Source organism: Equus przewalskii, chromosome X, assembly GCF_037783145.1.
Source record: "Equus przewalskii isolate Varuska chromosome X, EquPr2, whole genome shotgun sequence".
NCBI classification, from domain to species: Eukaryota; Metazoa; Chordata; class Mammalia; order Perissodactyla; family Equidae; genus Equus; species Equus przewalskii.
In genome coordinates, this window is record NC_091863.1 from 14,113,787 (window position 1) to 14,130,638 (window position 16,852).

General features: G+C 41.1%; 1 protein-coding gene across 8 annotated transcripts in view; it reads left to right on the top strand.

Annotated features, from left to right (window-relative positions):
* The first annotated feature begins 1,455 nt into the window (after positions 1-1,455).
* CDKL5 (cyclin dependent kinase like 5) overlaps positions 1,456-16,852 on the top strand; it is a 202,326-nt gene continuing 186,929 nt past the window's right edge. For 5 of the 8 annotated variants that reach the window (XM_070605913.1, XM_070605917.1, XM_070605911.1 and 2 more), the window contains exon 1: positions 1,456-1,619. The gene's annotated coding sequence lies outside the window, so the exon portion shown is untranslated. Of the gene's footprint in view, positions 1,620-13,317; positions 13,538-16,852 lie in introns of those variants that run through there. The other 3 variants (XM_070605914.1, XM_070605916.1, XM_070605918.1) reach the window with 2 other exon arrangements.

Sequence of the window (16,852 nt, forward strand, 5' to 3'; positions counted from 1 at the left end):
CATCTGGAGGAGCAGGAGACTGCAAACTCTATGCTGTCGCCTCTGACTCCATTTTCCCTCACTGCTAATTCATTGTTCCTACCTGTGAAATTTTCTAATATGCTTCCTGAAAAGCTGAAGAGAAAGCAGGTAGCTTCATTTCCTCATCAAATATTCACCATGTTATGAAAAAGAAAACCCTATTGGCTTGGTACTGAGTGGCCAAACCCAGCATATTGTTACATATTGTTACCAGATTCCCGACAGGGATAGATTAATTGGATTTTATCCAAGATATCTATTTCCCATTACAGTACAGTGCTGCATATTTCTAATTTGGTGGCTGCTATGACCTCATACACTGCTTATTTTCTATGCTTTCCCTAAAAACCAGAAAAAAAAATTTTCCTCTTTGCTTTCTTAGGTGGAAATCATTATGCAGCTTTACATAGATTTGTCCGCAATGTCTTTTAAAATTATTTTTCTTAATTTTCAAAAAGTGGCATTGGAAATGTATCTCCTGCCATTTCATCACCTCTTCATCCTCATTGGAAACCTGATCCATGGTAGGTATTAAGATCTTCACATTCCTACTGGTTGGGCGATGACTTCATTGCTTTCATGCCAGCTGGGGAATCTTGTGTGGCGGAGCATTGGACCAAAGCGGAGCTGTGGTTTGCTGCTGCTGCCGCTGCTGCAACAGCCCTTTGCAAGCACCCAGCGGCTGTGTAAGGAATCCTCAGGCTACTAGTTCTTTGCTCCTAATTCACCCAAGGGATTGCAGGCTGATGGATGAGTGTATGTGTGAATATGTGTGTAAATGTGTGTATATATGTGCGTGTGTGTGCACGCGCAGCTGCAACAGTTGGGCAGCAGCAGCAGCAATGGACTTCGATATCATTTTTACCATCGACAGAGATAAACCATCCTCCATCCTTTATTTCCAAGCAATGCCTCGGCTCCCGCTACAAATGTGCTCTCCCCACTCTTCCCGGACCGCCCCCCGCCGCCGCACGTGTCCCTCCGGAGGGAGGCCAGGATAGCTGTGCTGCAGGCAGGATTCCCCTTTTTTTCTGCAGTGACAGGCGGATTCCCGGTCCTCCTCGGCCCCCCGCCCCCGCAGCCGCCCCTTTCCCAGTCACGATCTTCTCCCCCCCTCCCCCCAACATTCTCTTCCCCCTATAGCTCGCGACTCGGGCCCCGCCCCGCCCAGTCAACCAGCCCAGGTTGCTAGGGCCTGGCGGGGCAACCAAACCTGGCGCGCGAGAAGGCGCGGCGCGCGCGTGCGCGCGCAAGCGATCTTATACAAGGAACCAGCCGTCTTCGGCTTCGGGAACCCGAGCACGAGCGCCACGGGCGGGGCGCGCGAGCCCGAACCCGAGGACGAGCACTCTCTCCGCATTGGCTCCTACCAGATATGGGCGGGGCGGAGGCGGGACCGGGCGGGATATGAGGAGCTTCTCCATTGGCCCGAACGGGAACGCCGGGGCGGGGCAGTTAGCAAATTAGGCTGCGCGTTCGCCTCTGCGAGAGGGCGGGGTCGGAGGTTTCGATTAGTTGCTGCCGCTGGGGAAGGTAAAGCGGCGACGGCGGCCTCAGGAGCTGAGGGGTCCCCGGCTGGAGGCGGGGGACTCGGCGGGGTGAGTAGTCGCGCCGCCATCCGCCCTCCAGGTCCTCTTGCCCTCCCATGGGCACCGCGCCCACTTAGCGTCTCCCAAGAGAGGGGACCCACCCGGTCCCCCTGGGCAGACGTGAGAAGGGGCGGCGGCGCGGGTCCCCCCAGAACGGGGCGACGCGGCGAGGGTGCCCCAGCCGAGAGCGGCCCTTCCGCAGCGCCCCAGTGCGCCGCTGGAAGGGCTTCCCCAGCGAGGGGCTGGGGCTGTATTTTGCGGGGTGGGAGACGGGAGGCTGTGAGGAGGGGCGGCGGGTCGAGGCCGCCCCGCGGGACTCCCTTCAGCGGCGGGTCTGCGGCGTCCCCGCCTCGCCGCCACCGCGGCGCCACCTCCCCCGGGCTTGCGGCGAGGGAAGCCCCTTCCCGCCGGCGCCGAGGAGGAGTCTGCGCCCCGGAGCCCCCGGCCCGAGTTCCGAGGGAGCCCGGGACCCGCCGGGGGCTGCCAGCCGCGGCCCCGGCCCTGCTGACCTTGGCTGCCCGCGAGGGTGGGCGAGCGCCCCGCTGCCTGCCCTGCGGCTCCTCCAGCCTCCCCCGAACAAGTTTCAGGCGTTGCCGTGAAGTTCACGACTGGCAGAGTGGGGAGAAGCCGCAATTGGCCCCTTCCCAGACCTTCACACCGCTTGCACCCTCATCGAAATGAAATCCTGGGGTTTGGAACCATTTCCCAGGAAGAACAGGTCCAGCTCGCATTGACATGTTTTGTGCCCACGTCGAGGGAAAAATAACCTGAACATATTTCAGTGTAAAGGCAGATCTTCCTTGAGGGTTTTGTTTTTCGCTTCACTTGAGTGTTACAAAGCACATATGCCTGAATAAGAAAACCCTGACCTTAGTATCTCCACAGTGAGATTAGACGGATGCTGTGATATCTAAGTAGTTGCAGATCAGTGTTCTGTTAACACGATCTATTTTAATTGGCTGAAATTTAAGCTGATTTTAGAAAGTGTTGCAGACAGGGAATAATTTCTTCCCGTGCATCTGATTTAGGTTTGTTTGGACGTAATGATTATGTGGTTAATGGAAAAGATTACACAAATTAATTTGTCTGAGAGCATTTGACTGAAACAGGAGACATAAATATGTATAGAATAGGATTATCGTTTTAGGTAGCATCTGCTGGAGCATTTCCAGTTTGTTCCTTTCTTGCTGTAGGGTTACAAAAAAGACATCTTTATCAAGGCCATTCGGAATTATATGTGAATGACATTTAGATGTAAATTTGTTTTTAACTCCTTTAAGTGTTTAAAAATATTCATAAAATGTGAATAACCTATATTTACTTGTCTCTGTATGTTTACTGTTGAAGGGGGATAGTATAATATATTTAACAACCCAATTATGGTTCATTAATAATAATTTTTTTAAAAAGGTGTGCCTCCTTTTGAGAACATGATAGTTGAGTACCTTAGCAATCCTTTTAATTTCCTTATTAAAAGTCCTATTTTAGGTTTGAGCATTTCTGGCGTTGACACTGGAACAGGAGTAAGGAAGCCTGCAGCAGTATTACCAGTTTGAGACCGCCAGTGGGTGTTTCTGTTGACAAATGCAGAGAAGGGAACATTTGGGAAGGAAATCTTTTTTTTCCGGGGTGGGGGGTGGGTGAGGAGGGAAGGAGCCAGAAGAGAGAAGCTGTAGAACTTAAAGCCGCCAGCACAGTGTATGCTGAGCGTTTCACAAGTACAAGGAAACCTAATTAGGATAAAAAAAAAAATTCAGTTTGGCTGTATTAAATAATAGAACTCCAAAAGAGAAATGCTAAAGTTAATCATTCCAAAAGTGTTAAATAATCTACTATTTCAGAGGAGTTGGAGGGTCTTCAATTGGAGAGTGTCAAATGCCTTTGAATTGTCTTGCCTTTTTAACGCAATCAGTGCAACAATTAATTTGATATATATGTATATATATATAAAAACAGTTTAGCATTCAAATTTTGCTTATTTAGTGTGTTTCCTAAGCCTAATTCTTAAAAACAAAACTTGGCATTTTTAAAAAAAAAAAAATTAGAAATAAGCATTCTTTCTCCAGAAAGGATTCCTTTTTTTATTTCCCTGCTCAGATTTATTCGTGATTTAGGGACTTGTGGTAGGGATATTTTACTCCTTTGTGTCAGGTTTCCGAGTTTTACTTATGCAAGTTCCCTGGACTAAATCTGCCATTATTTTCATTGTAATTTTCTTGGAGTCATTTAAATCAGAATGTGGCATCTACAGTATTCCCTAGGGTTTTAAAAGAAAAGGCTGCCATTGAGAGAAATTGCAGGGCCATCTTGCATAGATGAGTAATAGAAGGTTAACTGATTGCGAATCAGATGTGTGTTCTGTTCCAAACATGCTGCATGAGGTTAAGGCAGTCTCATTTAATGAGAACCAGATTTTACGTGGTATTTCTTCTTTGAAGGTGCTGTACTGTTACATTACGAATTGAAATACAGAGGTGGAGAAATTCCTTCAAGTGTGCTTTTTTCCCCTCCCAGCCTTGCTTCACCACTGTGCCCAAGAATCTGTGAGAGACTCTTTCAACAATAGTTGCATTGTTGGAAATGACAGTGGCTTCTGTTGCAGAAATTTAACCTTTCATTATGATTTATGTTTCAACTTTGTGATAGAAAATTCAGCTATATCTGAGAATATGGCTGTAGGAAATTTGTAAGGAAATGGGCAGAGAACAAGCCTTCTTCAGCGTGTCTGTTAACAAAGTTCGTCTTTCCCCCCCTTCCATTTTGGTAACTTTGGTGGTGGTTTCCTTTATTTCTTCTAGATATTAGAAGGTATGCTAGTATAGTACTTTATTTTTGGCAGTTAGTGTGGGGCTATGACTTTTTTACATAATAAATTGATGTCAAATGATAACAAGGCATTTAAGAACAAACAAATCCACATGCATAGATCCAAAATGTGAGGGGAATTCTTTAGGTAACTCTTAACTTTGGTACAAGAATAGCAAAATTTGAAGTATTAAGTTGCTTTCTAAGTAGAAAAGTCTGTTTACTCAGAATTGTATAAATTTTAGGTTCTAATGTTTTATTTTTTGGCAACATCAAATTTCTTGCTAGAGGAGGAGATAGACTCTCAAAGGTTCTTTGTCATCTGATGCTGGTGTCAGTTGGATCACATATTTCAATTTATGAAAATAATGCAATTAAAAGACTACATTTAAACTTTCTGTTTGGAGGCTTTTTCAATTTACTTTCAGTCTTAACATTGGAAGTCTTTTGTTGGCGATACATCACTTTAGTGTTCGGGTTTAAATTCTTGATAGTTTCTAGAATGTTTCTTCTATATAGAGCAGAGCATGGATGACTCAAAGGTCTGGCCTCATTTCTCATTCAAGTTTGTACACTTCTTTTATTTTTTTAAAAATGTTTTTATTATTTTATTGAGGTCACATTGATTTATAACTGTGTAAATTTCAGGCGTAGCACACACTTCTTTTAATACTGAGATATGAACTTGGATGTAATTCTGTTGGTAGGTGTGAAAGCTGAGAGTGAGGAGTTTCTACGTAAGAGCCTGATAACATTTAGACACTTCAGATTTGGGAATTAACAGAAAATTTTTTTATTAGGTTATAAGGACCTAGCCCATTCAGGTCTTTGAAATTGATTGTCAACACTTTCAGTTGAGCTCTTAGAAACATTTGTGTTTGAGATAGATCTAATTAGAGTTGAGTTTTGGGTGTGATCTCTCTTTGGGGCCGTCTTCTCTATAATAGTTAAATTATAATATTCTATTTATTGAGCTTTACTGAATACTAGATACTATGGCAAATAATTTATTTGCATGAATATATGTGTGTATATGTGTTCTCACAACATCTCTGTGAGGTAGATGTTTTTTATTTCCAGTGTCACTTGACTAAATGGGCTCAGAGAGAGAAAATAATTTGCCCAGATTACCCAGGTAGTCAGCAGCAGAGGTGAAACTTCCATCCAAACCGGTCTAACTTGAACCTGTGCTCTTCAAAAACGTGCTTTCTGCTTCTCTTTAGGAATCTGATTTCTCAAACATATTTTGAGCTCCTACTGTAAGTCACTCTTGAGGTGGTTCTAGAGGTATAAAATATGCCTCCTGGAGTTCACACACTAAGTTGGCAAGGCCACCTGACCTTTAGTCAACGTGGGAGGCTGAACTCAGATTTATCAGCATGGCTGGATAGGACAACTGGAAGCACAGAGTTTTCTTACGGAGGCCCATTAGTTCTGTTTGTTCTTAAATGAAGGTTGTATATAATTATTTACACCCAAAATGAGGCAGCTGTTTCTAATTAACCACTTGGTGTTTCATGTTTCTGCATGTTCCATTATAACTTTTGACTGACTTTGATTAAATTTGCTACACTAATAAAGGCTATGAAGATAATCTTTGAAGTCAATTTTGTGGTTTAGATGCACTCTTGAAGTAAAATGGCAGCCATTACAATTTGTAGATGGGTATCTCTTCTGTAATTGTAATGACTTCAGTGAAATAAAATCTGGAGGTGAAGTCTACAGAGATATATGTTATTGTTGCTTCTTAATACATAGAAGTTGGATGCTGACAAAAATTTTTCTGCTTGAAAGTAGAATTTTCTGCTACTTAAAGCCTCTTGTGATTGTGTGTGTGTGTGTTTAAATAAGACCCATCATAAGAGAGCTAAACACTTGCTTAGCCCAAAGGATGCGCGGAAGTCCATGTTAGGGGAGAAAAAGAACTTAATATCTTATTCTGTAATTGAAAACAATTCATGTGTTTTAAGTGTGTACTATTCAGTGATTTTGGGGGTAAATTTATGGAGTTGTGTAACCATCACTACAATCCAATTTTAGAACATTTCCATCACCCCAGAAAGATCACTCCTGCCGCATGCACATTTTTAAACCTTATTTACTTGCTTCCACGTAGATCTCTTTATCATCAGACACAGATAAAATCACGTAGATCTTAAAAGATATGTTTTAAACATATCTTTAAAACATAAAAGATATCTTAAAAGATAACTTTTAAAAATATCTTCTTATACATATTACAATTTCTTAGCACTTTTTATATTTTCGAAAGTTTTTGCCAAACATAATACATAGCAGAATATAAAGGACGGTATGGCAAATGGTATAAATTACCTCGCCTTTGTGGTTTTATGATTTGATTTTGTTTTGCTCTTTTTTAAGCCAGCAAATAAAATACAATGTTCTTAATGATATGTTGGAAAAGCAGAAATAAGAAATCAAGGTAAAAGTAATATAATTATCGGGCAAGAAAATGTTCCTTTAAGATTTAAGACCATGGGCAAAATAATTGGTTTTCCTGATTTTAAGCCAATAACATTGTACATTTTATTGTTTGAGCACTAATCCCCCCTGAGAGATTCATGTCTACTATGCAAGCCATAGAGCAGGCTTCGTTAAATTCAGGTATTCAGCACATTGTCTACTTTCTGCGTTGCTTCAGACTGGATTATTGTGGGATTTAGAAACAGCTTAACCTGCAAGGTACTGTAGCTGCTTTTTCCTGCCTGCATCATTATCTTTTTCGATACCCCCAAGGGTGGGCGGGGGAGTAAAGCTAACTTAGGAACGAGTTGTACAAGGTAGGCTGATCTCTGCCATGCTTCCAGGTGTTCTTGGCTCAGTGTACTGTGCGTGTAGATGGACACTGCTGATAGGATAGCTTAGGGATGTTGTTTTTTGAGTACACATAATAGAGGAATGCAGTGGTTTGGTTGGAAGTAAAGTGTTTTGGAAACTGTGTCTAACTTTCATTGCTTTTATGTGAATATTTCTCTGTGGAAAGTGACCCTTACAAGTGCCGGGCAGGTAAATCAATAACTCCTTGTTTGGTAGTTTGTGTCTGGATTTTTAGTAACAAACAGATTGGACACAGCACTGCTCTGATAATGATAGTTTACTATAAATTCAATCATAACTGGTTCGAAATAGGTTTACTTTTTTTTTTTTTTAACTGTTTAACATCTATGGCTCTGATTCTGTTGTTACTCTGTATCCTTTGTAAGAGAAAGGCCTATATCAAACAGTAACATATGAAGTACTTTCTGACAATGTAACTTCTTTTGACTTGGAGGGAAATAGTGATTTTGAAAGTAACAACTTTGGTTTCTGGAAGTTAATGAAACATATGGATGAATATCTTATTATTATTTTTTAAGACTGCCTTAAATTATTTTAGATAAGTTGCAATTTTGGATCTCAGTTTTAGATTTTGTATTATGCCTAAAGATTAAGTTCTTGGCAGTGTAAAATTGTGTTATAATAATCAGATTAATCACACACACAACCATGTGAGGAAGATACGGCAGGTAAAAAATGGTGATAAGTAATAGTTGAAGGAAACTTACTTGAATTTCCTCGAATACCCCGATATTGACCAACAGTAGAAACTAGCTTCCTGATGAATAGAATCCTTCAGAGAGTACAAAAGCTGGTTCAGGTGTGACATATCCTAGAATTTATCCACACACCCCACCCTGGTTTGACAGCCTCTCCTAGGACATATTAACTTTAATTGCTAGTAATTATTATAGTAATATTACCACGAAAATTTAAGATTAGCATTGCAAACGAAAAGAAAGTTTTATTTTCATTGTTAATAATAGTTAATTGAAAATAGTTGAGGTAGACAAAAGCTAATTTTGTGCAACTTGGTGTTTCATACTTTTTCAGTTGTTTCTTTCTAAAACAATCTGTCCTACATCCTGAGGATCTGTCCTTCATTTAGGAAATATTTATTGAGTGTCTCCTGTGTACCAAACGTGGTAGAGGCTGGATAGAGTGATACATAAAAGGGAAGTAGGCCCTGCCCTCAAAGAATTTACAGTCGTGAGGTGCAGGCAGAGGAGAAGTACAGGGCACTCTGGGAGTATATAATAGGGTAGGGACGGGGGATTCGTCCTAGGAGGAGCAGGCAGGAAGGCCACACTGAGGAGGGAACATTTAAGTGAGACCTTAAGGATGAGAAGGACATGATCTAGTTGGGGAAATAAGTTTTCCTGTCCGAAGGGGCAACTGCCCTCAGGCAAGGTGAGAGAGAGACGCTTTTGAAACACAACCTTTTAAAGAACTGAAAGAAGTCCAAAATGGCTGCAAAGGAGAAAACCAAGTGATGGAGCAGAAGCAGGCCGGGCCAGGTCTTGAAAAGGCTTAGTAGGCCATCTGCTGGGTTTTTGAATTTGTCCTCGGTCTCCTGGGAAGCTATTGAAGGTTTTAAGCAGGGATATGACATGAAATGAAATGCCCCCCAAAACGAGTTTTAGATCAATGGAACCGTGATCATTTAATAAAAGGGTCATAATCTCTGCAAGGTAAAATATTCTTCCCTCATCTCATTAAAATTTTTGCAACCGCTTCCTTGATTGATTGTCATCTATGATACTCTTTTCATTGTTTTTATAGAAATTACCTTTAATTTTCTAAAGGCTTCTCCTTTTCTTTTATCCTTCACCATTCTGTTAACCTTATATAGGAATGTCATTTCTATTTATAACTGAGTTAAAATTTTTTTCTCACAGTTTTAGCTTTCTTCCATATTTAAACTTAAAACTTTTTGCTGGTTCCCCCCCCCCCCCAGACACTTTTAATCTGCTCAAGGTATTTAATATTTTAACGAAACATTTCATTAAATATCAACATTAAATTTGCTTTTTCCCCCCAAATACAGTGTCTTAGGTCTAGTTTAATATTTTCCACCATGTGTACTATTTCATATTTTATGAAATTTCATTTGAGCACCTACCTTGTTTTTGGAGAATTTTGTTAATGTTGTTTAGGAGCACTAATCTTTAACAAGACTACCATTTTCAAGTCTAGTTCCCATTCTGTGACCTTATCATCTTTTATGTTAAATTGGTCTCTTTTGAGCTTCTTATGTTCAAGTGAGCTTATGTATATAAAAGTGCTGTAAAGGTGTCATTTTATATATCCTGATTTGTTTCTCTTTCTACAGTAAGTGTCCCTACATGCTCAGTTCTTTTTTGGAAATCTTCAGTCATGCTAAATTTTTGCTTGCCTTGATGACTGAATGAGCTTTCATCCAGGTCTCCCTTGGTGTAGAGTTTGTGCCTGTATAGAATGCTGTTGCCTACTTTCCCCCTCCACATAGACAAAGAATAACCACAGCATCGTCTCCTTCTTCAAACATTTCCTTTGAAATCTACATTTTGATGCAGCCTCTAGCTTAGCTCACTTTGGCCTTGAGTTCTGAGGCTTTTTTGAACCATTCTATACCTGCTCTGTATTCTTTCCTTGTTGCTTTAGTCTTTTTTTTTCTTTTTCTTTTTTTTCTGGTGCTGGTAACTTGAAGAGTTTGCAATGGTTTGTGTCATTACTTTTTTCGCTTCCTATCTAACCTAGGACATTTATTTTTAAAAAGTTGCCTCATTTCAGGTTTTAGAGTTTGAAACTGACATTTTTGTGCCAGTGGCTTCTCTAGTATCCAAAGTGACTGCCCTTGATTTAGAGTTGTGCCTTGGAGTCTGTCCCTCTGCACAGAGTTGGTAAAGGATGGCCATCCTTGTCTGTCTTTGGCTGACCTTATGATAGGGCAATGGTTTGGGAGTCTTGGTGTCAGGGTTGTTCAGACAACTGAAAGGGTGTCAGCATCATGGTAAGTGATGGAGATACACAGCCAAGCTGCAGTGTTGTGCCCTCAGGCACTTTGTAATCCAGCAGAAGAGGCAGAAAACACTGACTGAAGTCCAGGATGGTGTGCACGTTTAGACAGAAATACAGTGTATTGGTGTTCTAGGCCAGGAGAGATGCACTTAGTACAGCCTTAAGGAGACCGGGAAAGGCAGTGATTCCTGAGTGCTTGTGAAGAGTCTTAAAGGAGGCCCAGAATGTCAGGTGTTGGGAAGGGGTTTTCCAGCGGATGGTGTATTCAAAGACATAGTTCTAAGAATGAGCATATAAAGCTGGGAGGATAGCAAGAAATAACACGGATTTATGTATTGCGTGTCTTACTTTGATGCTTTCACCCCAGCTCCATCCCAGGATCTTGGTTTTCTTTCTTTATGGCCATCTTTTGGCTTTTTTCTGTCCATTTTAACTTTTATCTGAGAGCATATGAAGGAAATACTAAGACCAGGAGTTTAAATAGGGGTGGGCCTTTAGAAAAATTGATTTGCTAATGTATGCTGTGTGGAGGCATGGAGTGTTGACTGTTGTCGCCTCAGCATCTAGTGCATTGCCTGGTACACAGGAAATGCTCAATAAATAGTTCTCTTATGGAAGGTGCCTCTTTTTTGTCCCCCTCCGCATCTTCTCATGTCAGTGCCTTCTTCTCATGTTCAGTGGCTTCTCTTCTCCGTCAGGTACATATCTAGTGAATCTTTCTCTCTGCTTGCCCTATTGACATGCTTGTCCTGTATTTAGTCACCAGTCTCGGACATAACTGTGTTAAAATCGGATCCATGTTGGTGTATGACTAGGTGCTAATGGCTCCCCGAGGGGCTCCTGAAACTTTTCTACCAATGTTTACAGTATGGCAGATGAGGGGGAGGCCAAAGTCGACAACTATAAGAGTGACATATCTTTGAGGGTTTTTTTAATTATTATTTTTTAAAATTTTTGGTGAGGAAGATTGGCCCTGAGCTAACATCTGTGCCAATCTTCCTCTATTTTATATGTGGGATGCCTCCACAGCATGGCTTGATGAGCAATGCGTAGTTTGCCACCCGGGATCCAAACCTGTGAACCCCAGGCCAAAGAAGTGGAGACAGGAACTTAACCACTACACTACTGGCCCAGCCCATCTTTGAGTTTTTTAATAATTTATTGCATGAATTCATTGAAATGCTGAGTTCTGTTCTATAATAAACTCGTGTGTGTGTGTGCATATGTGTGTTTGGATATCTCTGCATTGTACATTATTTACCATTAAGCAAACCAACATTCTCTGATGATGTTTGCTTCTTTATCATGTGGCTTCACACCCCCCCCCCCAGATTACTGCTTATGTCCCTCAAATTGGGAAGCTGGTTTTAAATGTGTTACCACATTGAGGTAAAGTATTTGCCTTACAAAAAGACCCTATGGGGATGCAATGACTTCACCAAAGAATCCACCATACAGTAATAGTTGGTTACTTAGATGGAAGGTTTTCTTTTTTTTTTTTTTCAAGCATGCTGTAGTAGACTTTTAAATACCCTCTCTACATTTCAGTAATTTTTCATATTATGGGTTCCACTTTCCCAGAAAACTCACAGCTCCAGTCTCTTTTACAGCTAAAATCATCTTTTACGGGCTTGTGACCTAGGTTCGAGCAGTCATTTACATGGAGTGGGACTTGTATATGGAGGTGAACATTGTGAGGTGGCCATCGTGTGTAGTTGAATTGATAACCTGGTGATCATGTTGACAGAGGTGTTGGGTTTTTAAGGAGTGGCAATGGCAGAGTTTATGGAATCAGTCTCAAGTGGTGTTCGTGCTGAGTGGTGGTAATAAATTTTTTTTTGTATTTATCTTCCTTCCTAATTTCTATCACCTGGGATTTGTGGTTAGATGTCTTATATTAATTTTGAAATATTTTCAACCATTATCTCTTAAAATATTTTTTCTTGTTCTCTGTCCTATTTCTGTGTTCTCAATTACTAGTATGTTTGATATTGTCCCACAGCTCTTGAATGTTCTGTTTTGTTTTCACTGTTTTGGTTGGGGTAATTTCTGTTGACCTATCTTCAAGTTCACTGATTCTTTCCTTGGCTGGGTTGAGTCTACTGAAGAGTCCGTTGAAGGCACTCTTCATTTCTCTTAACTGTGTTTTTCATTTATAGCACTTTCATTTTATTCTTTCTTATAGTTTCCATCTCTCTGCTGAGTTACTCATCTGATTTTACATGTTGTTCTCCTTTGGGGTTAGAGCCCTAAACATGTTACTCATAGTATATTAAATTTCATTCTAGGTATTTCCAACATCTGGTTCTCTGTCTAGTTCTAATGTGTTCTTTGTATTTTCTAAGTGTTTGTTCTTATGCCTTGAGATTTTTTTTGTTGCAAGCCTGACTTACTTTGTAGAATAATAGAGACTGAAGTATATAATTTGTATGTCTGTAAATGAGGATATCTCCCCTTGTGCTAGGGCTTCAAGGCTGGGATTTGAGTTAATCTAGTTAGGAGTTGGGCTGGGTTTGAGTTTGGTTGTTGCTGTGGTTATTCTCAGTGTACCTCAGGCTTCAAATTCTCATAGACATACTTTGTGATTAGGACAGGAGTTGGTTTATTTTATTTTGAGTTTCAGGTCTTCCTTTTGAACTGTGCCTTAGAGAGGGTCTCCTTACTTGCTCTTGTTCTCCTGTTTCTCTGCCAGTAGTATTCTGCTGTTGACTTGTTACTAGAAGTTGGTTAGCTTAGAGGTAGAGAGTGATGGTGGGGTGTGGTCTTTTGTTCTGATTAAACCTCAGGTTTAGACCTGCATCAGTGTCCCAAGATCTTGCCCCTCCCCTGGCTATTGTGGTGGGCTCAGTGTGGAATCGCGCCCCTTCCCTCTCTCCTTCCCCCCTCCCCCCCCACCCCATGTGAGTTTTTACCAATGCTTTAAGGGTAGAAGCCCTTATTGGCCTTTCTTTCACAGAAGGCTTTTCTTCCCAAGTGGAGATAGGGAGAGAAGATCTGGGTGTATTTCTGAGCTCTGAGGCACAGCTGCAGTTCCCCTCCCCCACACCTGCATCATAATGGGTCAGGGCTCTGTCTCTGAGTGCCTGGTGAGGCTAGTGGAGGAAGACCCTGCAGAAGGTGCCTGGTAAGGCTGGTGGAGGAACACCCTGCAGAAGGTCTCTCCAATTTCTGCCACCCCCAGTGGTATTACCCTGTCCCTTCAGCAAGCCACATTGGGCTTTTATCAATTTGCAGTTATTCTAGTTGAACTCCTCTTCTCGGTGTCTAGTTGCAGTCTACCCCAGGTGAGTACAAGGTTGTCTTCCCTTTCCTTGGAGGCCATACCTCTCCTAAAATTTTGAGCCAACTGATCGTTCTATGATGGATTTAAAGAAAATCATGAATTTGAAATTAGTCCAGCTCTTTTTCATTGTAAGGGTGGGCAGCTATGTTCCTTCCAGCTTTCTTATTCTAGGGTGGAAGGCAGAAGTTAAAATTTTTATTTATTTATTTATTTATTTATTTATTTTTATTAATGTTATGATAGATTACAAGCTTGTGAGATTTCAGTTGTACATTTTTGTTAGTCATGTTGTGGGTACACCACTTCCCCCTCCGTACCCTCCCCCCACCCCCCCCTTTTCCCTGGTAACCACCGATCAGATCTCCTTCTCAATATACTAATTTCCACCTATGAGTGGAGTCATATAGAGATCGTCTTTCTCTGACTGACTTATTTCGCTTAACATAATGCCTTCGAGGTCCATCCACGTTGTTGTGAATAGGCCAATTTCGTCTTTTTTTATGGCTGAGTAGTATTCCATTGTGTATATATACCACATCTTCTTTATCCAGTCATCAGTTTCTGGGCATGTAGGCTGGTTCCACGTCTTGGCTATTGTAAATAATGCTGCGATGAACATAGGGGTGCAACGGACTCTTGAGATATCTGTTATCAGGTTCTTAGGATAGATACCCAGTAATGGGATGGCTGGGTCATAGGGTATTTCTATTTTTAACTTTTTGAGAAATCTCCATACTGTTTTCCATAGTGGCTGTACCAGTTTGCATTCCCACCAACAGTGTATGAGGGTTCCTTTTTCTCCACAACCTCTCCAACATTTGTCGCTCTTGGTTTTGGATGTTTTTGCCAATCTGACGGGTGTAAGGTGATATCTTAGTGTAGTTTTGATTTGCATTTCCTTTATGATTAGCGATGATGAACATTTTTTTTTTTTATTAATGTTATGATAGATTACAACCTTGTGAGATTTCAGTTGTACATTATTGTTAGTCATGTTGTGGGTACACCACTTCCCCCTTTGTGCCCTCCCCCCACCCCCCCTTTTCCCTGGTAACCACCGATCAGATCTCCTTGTCAATATATTAACTTCCACCTATGAGTGGAGTCATATAGAGTTCTTCTTTCTCTGACTGGCTTATTTCCGATGATGAACATTTTTTCATGTGTCTATTGGCCATACTTATATCTTCTTTGGAGAAATGTCTGTTCATGTCCTCTGCCCATCTTTTGGTCGGGTTGTTTGTTTTTTTGTTGTTAAGCCGTGTGAGTTCTTTGTATATTATGGAGATTAAGCCTTTGTCGGATAAGTGGCTTGTAAATATTTTTTCCCAATTAGTGGGCTGTTTTTTTGTTTCAATCCTGTTTTCCCTTGCCTTGAAGAAGCTCTTTAGTCTGATGAAATCCCATTTGTTTATTTTGTCTATTGTTTCCCTCAGCTGAGGAGTTATAGTGTCTGAAAAGATTCTTTTGAAACTGATGTCAAAGAGTGTATTGCCTATATTTTCTTCTAGAAGACTTATTGTTTCAGGCCTAATCTTAAGGTCTTTGATCCATTTTGAGTGTATTTTGTTGTGTGGTGAAAAAGAATGGTCAATTTTCAGTCTTTTGTATGTGGCTGTCCAGTTTTCCCAGCACCATTTGTTGAAGAGACTTTCTTTTCTCCAATGTAGGCCCTCTGCTCCTTTGTCGAAGATTAGCTGTCCATAGATGTGTGGTTTTATCTCTGGGCTTTCAATTCTGTTCCATTGATCTGTGGACCTGTTTTTGTACCAGTACCATGCTGTTTTGATCACTGTAGCTTTGTAGTATGTTTTGAAATCGGGGATTGTGATTCCTCCGGCTTTGTTCTTCTTTCTCAGGATTGCTTTAGCAATTCGCGGTCTTTTCTTACCCCATATGAATTTTAGGATTCTTTGTTCAATTTCTGAAAAGAATGCCCTTGGGATTCTGACTGGGATAGAGTTGAATCTGTAGATTGCTTTAGGTAGTATGGACATTTTAACTATGTTTATTCTTCCAATCCATATGCATGGAATGTCTTTCCATCTCTTTATGTCGTCGTCAATTTCTTTCAAGAAAGTCTTGTAGTTTTCATTGTATAAATCCTTCACTTCCTTGGTTAAATTTATCCCAAGGTATTTTATTCTTTTCCTTGCGATTGTGAATGGGATTGAGTTCTTGAGTTCTTTTTCTGTTAGTTCATTGTTAGTGTATAGAAATGCTACTGATTTATGTATGTTGATTTTATACCCTGCTACTTTGCTGTAGTTGTTGATTGTTTCTAATAGTTTTTCTGTGGATTCTTTGGGGTTTTCTATATATAAGATCATGTCGTCTGCAAACAGCGAGAGTTTTACCTCTTCATTACCTATTTGGATTCCCTTTATTTCTTTTTCCTGCCGAATTGCTCTGGTCAAAACCTCCAGTACTATGTTGAATAAGAGTGGTGAAAGTGGGCACCCTTGTCTTGTTCCTGTTCTGAGAAGGATGGGTTTCAGTTTTTGTCCATTGAGTATGATGTTGGCTGTGGGTTTGTCATATATGGCCTTTATTATGTTGAGGTACTTTCCTTCTATACCCATTTTATTGAGGGTTTTTATCATAAATGGATGTTGGATCTTGTCGAATGCTTTCTCTGCATCTATTGAGATGATCATGTGGTTTTTGTTTCTCAATTTGTGAATTATTTTCTTAGTTGTAGTTCTTGAGGAATGAAATCTCCCATTTGTCTTCCCTCTCCCTCCAAGTTTTGCGTGTTTCTTTGTGTGCTTTGCCACATTTGGCAATTTAGTAATTGTTTGCCTGTGCCTGGCTTGTGGGATGCACCTTCGGATGGTTTTGCATTTGTCTCTGATGGGACCCTTTGGGTTCACTGCTCCTGGAGAGGTTTTGGTCTATTCTCAGATGGGTTTCTGACATCCAGAGGGTGGTGTGAATTTGGACTCAGTATCTGTGGTGGAGCAAAGACTTGGGTTTTCCTTTTTGCTTTGGTCACTCCTTCTACACACAGCCCTGGGCTGCTGTGTGTAGCCTTCCTTTTTTCTTATTCACCCAAGGACAGCCCTTTGTATCTCTTGGCTTTATGCTTGTGGTTCACTTCTTTCCCATGCATGGACTTGAGGCAGCATCTCCAGTTTCCTGGTCCCACAGTCATTTGAGTTTGCAGCCCTTGGTTTAGAGGGCAGAGTGAGCAGGTCTTTGTCCTGTGAAGAATCTCATTTCATAAGCTCTTGTCTTTTCAGCCACTCATTTCTGTTCTAGTCTTCCTGACTTGGTCGGGAAGTAGTTCGTCCAGTTAAGAACCAGGAAGTAGTTG